Source organism: Corylus avellana, chromosome ca5 (genome assembly GCF_901000735.1).
Source record: "Corylus avellana chromosome ca5, CavTom2PMs-1.0".
Lineage (NCBI taxonomy): Eukaryota > Viridiplantae > Streptophyta > Magnoliopsida > Fagales > Betulaceae > Corylus > Corylus avellana.
Window position 1 is genome coordinate 6,558,416 of NC_081545.1, and position 7,922 is coordinate 6,566,337.

At 36.6% G+C, this 7,922-nt stretch overlaps 1 long non-coding RNA gene and 1 pseudogene across 1 annotated transcript; one reads left to right on the top strand and one right to left on the bottom strand.

Moving 5' to 3' along the window:
* Nucleotides 1-6,182, bottom strand: part of LOC132181659 (probable terpene synthase 12) — a 9,309-nt pseudogene extending 3,127 nt beyond the window's left edge.
* LOC132183094 (uncharacterized) lies at nt 2,198-3,133 on the top strand. Its single transcript, XR_009440348.1, has 3 exons — nt 2,198-2,269; nt 2,636-2,717; nt 2,858-3,133. It is a non-coding gene; the product is annotated as an uncharacterized LOC132183094 (long non-coding RNA).
* Nucleotides 6,183-7,922: the final 1,740 nt, after the last annotated feature.

Below are 7,922 nucleotides of genomic sequence, written 5' to 3' on the forward strand. Positions count from 1 at the left end.
TTTATTAACTAACTAGTTACTAGTTAGTATGTCAATACTAATATATAACACACACATGTATAATAAAATAAGTAATATACATAGAAGTATTAAATTTACTTAATTATATTTACTTAATATATATTAATTAACTAAATAATATGTTAATTTATGAACTAACTAGTTAGTATGTCAACTAATACATACACATAAATATTAAATTATTCATATAACATATACTATTTAATTACTAATATATATATATATATAAGGAATTAATTGATATTTCGCACAAAATTTTTGTTTCCCTCGCTCACCTCCCTCATCACTCTCACTCTAGATATTTCGCACGAAACTTGTGTTTCCCTCGCTCACCTCCCTCATCACTCTCACTATCAATCTCACTCTCACTCTCGATCTCTCTCCCTCAAAAACACCCCCTCTCACTCGATCTCTCTCCTGCTGCTCACCTCTCTCTCACTCCGGCGCCCAGTGACCCGCACGGTTGGCCAACCCACCGGCCATCTTCTCCAGTCGAAACCGGCCGGCCATCTCCCTCTCCATCTCCCCGATCGATCGACGTATCCTCTCTCTACGGTAGTGCTCTCTCTCTCCGGCCGGCGATTATTCCGCCATTACTGTTCCTGCACTAGTGAGTCTCTCTCTGTCTCTGTCTCTGTTTTTCTTTGTCTCTGCTGTCTCTTTAAGTTGTCGATTTGGGAATGTAATAGTCAGATTTTTTATGTATTATGATTTTTAGGAGAATTAGGGATTTTAAATTCAGCAAAATTCTTGATTCAGTTTTGGGGTTTGTTTGAGTTTCTGGGTTAATAAACATTAAACCCATTAAGATATTTCAGTTGCAAAGCAGTCAAGGCACTTGAAAACTTGATTTTTGAAGATTGACAAATTGGGGTTGTGTTGAGCTCTAAATTGAATCATTATATATTTTCCTTTTAAAACCAAATGATGCCTTTGCTTTTCCCCTTCATGCTTTGGTATTGCCTTGGATAAAGGGCTTGAGTTGCAGGAAGGGAGTTTGGGTGGAGTAATGCAGGTTTATGCATGATGAACCTATATTGAGTTCACTCTAGAATGAGTTCATATATAGATTATTATATGTATTGTTATAAAAATTACCTTAACTTGAAAGTATTAGTTTGGTTTTCCATTCATTGGCATTATATTAGTTCATATATTGGTTTAAAGGTTCTTTGAATTTCTTACTGGTTACAAAAATGAGTTCGTAGAACTTCAATCTTAGTGATGTTTTGTGTTTCTTTTACATCCCTTCCTATGCTCATACCATACATTCATCATGGTACATACACATTGGAAGAACTAAAAATGGAGGCATTCATGAGAAGTTTGATGCAGAGCCTGTTGGTAATGAGGACAAGATGAGAAAATACCAGTTGACATAGTTGTTCTGTCTCTCCTGTATTTCATTCATAATCAACATATCTTTTATAGTTTCTTATGTTTTTTAGTTTGAAGCACCTTTCTTTCGGCTATTACCTTAATTTTGTTATTTGTTGAAACACATTATATGCTTGTATGGGCATTAAACTTCTGAGAAATTTGCTTCTTTTAACTCTTCACTATAGTTCATATTTTTCCTACAAAAGTAATTAGGGCAGATGTACCTTTAAATTTGTTGATCTGGATCGTCTTGTTTTGTCTCTGGAAGAGAGAATCTTTGTTCTCTGATTAGTTTCCACTCCATGATTTATTGGTTTGATTACAGTAATTAGAATTGTTATAGACTAATATGATCGGCTTGGAGTGTTTGTCTTGGACTGGTGGAATCGTTTGAAATCTGGGTTTTCCTTATTCAGTCTCAATAAGTGAGATTCTATCTTCTTTTCGTTTGTTGATCTTTTTCTTTTTTTTTTGTTCTTTTTTTCTTTTGCGTTGCCAAATGGCTCAAATTGTTCTTTTTGGAGTAATTCGACTCAGCAAGTATGTCCTGTTGCAACTCCATCAGGACTTATGGCATTCATAATATTGATGAATGAAGACCGAATGTTTTTTTTATTGACTTTTATGTTAATTGGGGCTTTCAAGTCCCCAACTTCATTTATAATGATTTTACTCCAGAAACTTGGTTAATGACTAGAAGCAATAATGTTGATCAAGTTTCTCTGCATTCTGCTATTTGCTAGATAGATTAGTTTCTTTATTGCTATCTGATTTATTCAATTCTGTTCCACATGAAAATGAACCTGGTAAGCAGGTTAGGAGCGCTGTTGGAATTAAAAACATCTGCAAGTCTCATGTAGCTTTCAAGGTATTACTATACTTATGTCAGTTGTTTCCTAATTGTCTTGTTCTTTTTTTGTAGATACTTGGCTGTATGTTTGGCCTTTATATGGAAAAATAAGGCCCAAGGGGTTGATTTCTCTAATATCTTCTACTAATTTGATGAGATTTGGATATAAAAATTTTCAAAAGATTTTTTCCTATAATTGTTGTAAAAGCTTTGCTGTTAGCAAGGCTTTGACTCTGAGATAGAGAAAAGGAAAGAAAATGTCATTACTGCACCCCCTTTTTCCTGTTTATTATTGTCCTTCTGTTATTGTTTAGACATATCTTGTTGGAATTTCTACTTACTACTACTAGGGCCATCTAACGGATGACATCTTGGTTGATTTAGTTCCAAACAACTGCACCAAAGAGTTGTTATATGCGTCCTCCAGGCGGTATACTTTCTCCTGGTGAAAGTATAATTGCAACTGGTAATTCATCATTCTTGATCTTCTCTTCCTTCCCTTCTTTCTCCCAGCATTTGGTACTTTCTCACTGCATTTATTTATGTAAAAGATGCTGTATTTGTTTAAATTAAGTTCCTCTTCTGAACTTTTTAATTGGCTGACAGTTTTCAAGTTTGTTGAGCCTCCAGAGAGCAATGAGAAACCAATCAATCACAGGAGCAAGGTTAAGTTCAAAATCATGAGCTTAAAGGTCAAAGGGGAAATGGACTATGTACCAGAACTGGTAAATCATGCAGGCTCTTCAGTTGAAATTTACTGTTGGTTTTAATTTACTGTCAACTTGTTATCTCCGCTTGATATGTGAACTCATGCAGAATATCTTGATCATTTTTTTTTCCTTGTGTTAACTTTATAATATTTATCAGTCTAATTGCTGTATCAGTGGCACTAATTACCCTGGAAGTTGCAACTCACTTTATGCTTGTTGAGTTTATTGAGTCAAAATTTCCTGAAATTGACGTTTCATAGAAACCAAATAAGTGTGTGATGATAAAAAGAAATGTAAGGTTTTTGAAATTTTGATTAAAAAGGAGCAATGGCTTAAATAGGAATCTCTTTTGAGACTCAGGTGGATTTCATATGTTGGCAATGAGCTAATTTAGGAGCTTCATGGGCATGTCTTTGAAGTCTTTTTACCTTGTACTCAGTAATCTTGTGGATCTCTGATGATATTCTAAATGCATCACTAAAAATCTTATCCCTAGTACAGATTTCTGTATTAGCTAAGCATGTATATCTGTACATTTACACCAACACACTTGGACCATTCCACTCTGTGTTGAGTCATATATCCCCCACATAGATATATAAAATTTTCTGCCTAGCTTTGATAAACTAAAATTTGAGGGTAATGGACTGGAAGCCTGGGTAACCATCTGTCTTAATGGGGTGAAAACACTTATTGCTTCAAATCATGTGCTTTTTTCAAAATAGAAAGTGTTTTTCCTTCATGTATTCTACTTTTATAATGTCTAACATTTGCTTATAATCTTATCTCTTGTTTTGCACAGGATAAGACCTCTTTGGCCTATGAACCCGTTATGGCGATGAGCAAGCAAGGTATTAGACCAATTTCTTGTTTTGCACAGGAAAAGTTTTGTTTATGAATACATAATTGTTACCAAGCAAGGTTTATCAAATAATTGTTACAAGCAGACATGGGATAGGTATCAAGTGAGTCAATTCAATTTATCCTGTGCGGTCTTGGAGCCGATTATGATCTAATCATATCTTTTATGGTCCTATTTATTTTAAGGCATATAAATGATGTCCTGAAGCCATCGTTTGTTACAGTTATTGGTGAACAAGACACTCTATGAGAAAACCTTAGCAAGTGGCTTTGGCTCAGTGCATTTTCTTTTAGATGCTTCTGAACAACAGCAAGTGAGAATTCTTTCAGTTTTATGAATGTATTTATCTTTCTGCATCGTATAGGATTTATTGGGTCCAGAGTATGTTTTTGCATAGTGGAAGGTTTTAAATCAGCCACATCTTTTAGGATTGAATTTGATCATGTCAGGTTTAGTTCCATGTCAACATCAAGATAGTGGATTGGGACTAACTAAATTATTAGTCCTGTTTAGCCATTTAAAGGGACTTTTTTTCCTCCATTCTATATGGTTGAACAGAAACTATTTGATTTATTTATATGTTAACAATATGGACTGTCTTTATGTGGTCTGAGGGAGAAGTCTTAAGTAATGTAACTCATAATTTTAGTTGTGTGGCTGAATTTTAAATAGCTTTCAAAGAAGTACAGGTAAGGAAAAGATATCCTTACCGCCAAACATGCACATCATTTTTCAGTTTAATGGATCTCTTAAACCAGCATATAATGATTATAAAATAGAGCCCAAAATGGATTCTAAGGCAGCCAAGAGAAATCTAAGTTCCACGAATATATGAATTTGTTCCCTGGTTCTGCGATCGATCGCACTCCAAGTGAGATCGATCGCAGTACCAGTGGGGTTTTAAGTAGGTTTTTTATATTTTGCGATCGATCGCACTCCAAGTGCGATCGATCGCAGTACCAGTGAGTTTTCAAGTAGGTTTTTTATATTTTGCGATCGATCGCACTCTAAGTGCGATCGATCGCAAAATGTCGAAAACCTACTGGTACTGCGATCGATCGCACACGATTGTGCGATCGATCCCAGATTATCTTTTTTTTTTTTTTTTTTAGGACCATTAGGGTCCACTTTGTGGACGCTAATGGTTAACTATCAGTGTCCACTTTGGTTTGGACGCTGATAGTTAATTTTTTTTAAAAAATTTTTAGAACCATTAGGGTCCACTTTATGGACGCTAATAGTTAACTATCAGCGTCCACTTTGGTTTGGACGCTGATAGTTAATTTTTTTAAAATTTTTTTTAGGACCATTAGGGTCCACTTTATGGACGCTAATGGTTAACTATCAACTCCACTTTGGTTTGGACGCTGATAGTTATTATTATTTTTTTAATTTTTTTAGGACCATTAGGGTCCACTTTGTGGACGCTAATGGTTAATTAAAAGTGGACGCTAATGGTTGACTATTAGGGTCGACTATGGCTTCCGTTTACATCATCTTTAGGGTCAAACCATTTCGACTTTTAGGGTCGATAAAGTGAACGCTAAAAGTGATCATTAGGGTCGACTTTAAGTGGACGCTGATAATCACGCATTTGATCATTAGGGTCGGACTATTAGCGTCGACACCTTTAGGGTCGAAAAGTGGACGCTGTTGTCAACAGCGTCCACTTTAGGACTTGAAGTCGCCCCTAAAGACCTAAATTCTTGTAGTGTTACCACATAATCATTCTTTAAGGACTGCAAAAAATCGTAACTCCAGGAGCTTGGTGAAAAACTTTGTAGAAGGTATATTCAAACTCGATAACTTTTACAATTACATTTGTGTAATATATATACAACTTGACATAAGACACAGCTAACCCTAAAATCAGAATCTGCAACAAATCAATTTACTACAAGGAAAAGGAAATCTTCTCATTGGCTAGCTTGGTCTCCAAGTCTTTCAATTCTTGAGCTTCTTTCATTTTACAACTGATTTGATTACAGCCAGTTGATACTCCCAAATCTGCTTTACATGCTGTCATAGGAGGTTGAGGAATATAGAGAATTTTTCCATATTGACTTTTAGCTTTCCTGCAGCTGTTAGATTGTTTTGAACGCGTATCTGCGCTCGATCGCATCAGGCCTGCGATCAATTGCAGATTAACTTGATTCCCACCTTGAGCTTTTGATACTGTGATCGATCGCAGATTACTATGATTCTTACCTTGAGCTTTTGGTATTGCGACCGATTGTACCATCGAGCGCACTCGACATGCGCTCAATCCCTTGAGAGCATTACATGCTTTAACACTTGGCTGGTAATTGGCGGATTGTCGTTCAACTTGTGATGGGAAGTTGGTATACTCGCAAAGCATTGGGAGTAGTGCCCATAGTTGTGGTCAAGAAGAAGAGGACTAGTTTTCATGGGATATTTAGGTATGTTATGTGGCAAGGAGAAATTCTGGGATAAGGAGAATAGGTGGACAAGTGCCATTCCTCTTTATCCTATAATTAACTTGCCTGATTTTCATAGGAAGGCATGAAGCTCTATATATATATATATATATATATATAGAGAGAGAGAGAGAGAGAGGACCTTAGTTACTTGTCGGTCATTGATCTTCGGGGCAAGTAATAATGTGGGTTGATAATAATTAAGCTCAATGACTTGTGGGTCACTAGATTTATGTGTGTGTTTCCTCAACAAAACGTGAAACGCATTGGCAGAGGTACTCTTAAGGATTCTCATGTACGATCCATCTCTTGATTGAACATATATTGTAGACTTGACATGCAATTTGTCAATGATCCTCATAAGCAATGGAGGAGGCGTAGGTTGACAGTTCACCTATTTGTCGGCATTCATCGATCACAGCACATGGGATGAGTATTCTTGTGCAAGCTAGAAGCTTCATATAGACTCAAATATCTAACGGTAAGGGAAATTTGGAATGAAACGAAAGTTTGATACACCAAAGTGAGAGACTTTGAAGATTGGGTGGTGTTTGCAAAAGGCGCATAAGTTTATAGAGAGTAAATGAAGCTTTCCCTTTTTAAAAAAATTATTTTTTGTAATCTTAATCTTTTAAGTAATATACTGATGTGGCAAAAATACGACCGCATTTTTATTGGTCTTACATTGTTGCCAGTACATGTATTATTTTGCAAGTCTAATGGGGCACGTACTATAGAAATAATTAATGTTGTCTAGTGTTGTGAGGCTATTATATTGCAACCGAAGATATTATGTAATGATGTCTCTCTTTTGCCCATCCGTAGCATGTGGAAAACGTTCCATAATGTTGATATATATTGTTAATGCACAATTTTCCGAGGAGGAACGTGGCACACTCTCTGGGTGGTGTCATGGTGTCCGAGGATGCATCGATCGGGCCTTCACACAAGAACAAACAATAGGATTAGAGTCCCTAGTGGTGCTCCGGCGGGAATACTCTGATGCCTAAGTCAGTGATTTAAGAGAGAAGATATAAGCAAAAAGAAAGCTGGAAAGCAAAGGTTGCGATTACCTTAGCATTAAGGGGTGACTTGCATTTTATAGGCATGAAATGGAGTTTGATTTCCCACACGTTTCGGATCCTTATTCCTCAATATTTGTTGTGCAGTTATTTGAGAGGGATAGGGTTTGTTAGCCGCTCCATGATCTTAGTAGCCTAAGATCGTAGGATAAGTGATATGGCTTCCATTTGATGTTAGATCAGGATGTCCAAGTAGTCTTCGGTCAGACGTGCACAGCTTAGGCGTTGACAACTATCATGCATCCTGATCAGTGTAGATGATCTTTTGAATTTGAATGATGGCCTATCCCATTTGTATAGGGGTAGTTGATATATTGATAGTGGATCTATATTTTAGATGATCTTATCAAATGTGGGATAAGATCACCTGATTTAATAGAATATAGATATAACTTTATTGTAGAATGACCGACCTGCCCTTCGGTTATTGACTATTTTGGCCCATAAGTTGAGTCTCAGACTAGGCGTCTGAGACCTCATCGGGCTAAGCTGTCCGAGGCCTTGTCGGGTCTACGGACTTGCGGAAACCGGGTCCAGGATCCGTTGGGCCTCATGAAACTGATCCATGACCCAACAGTT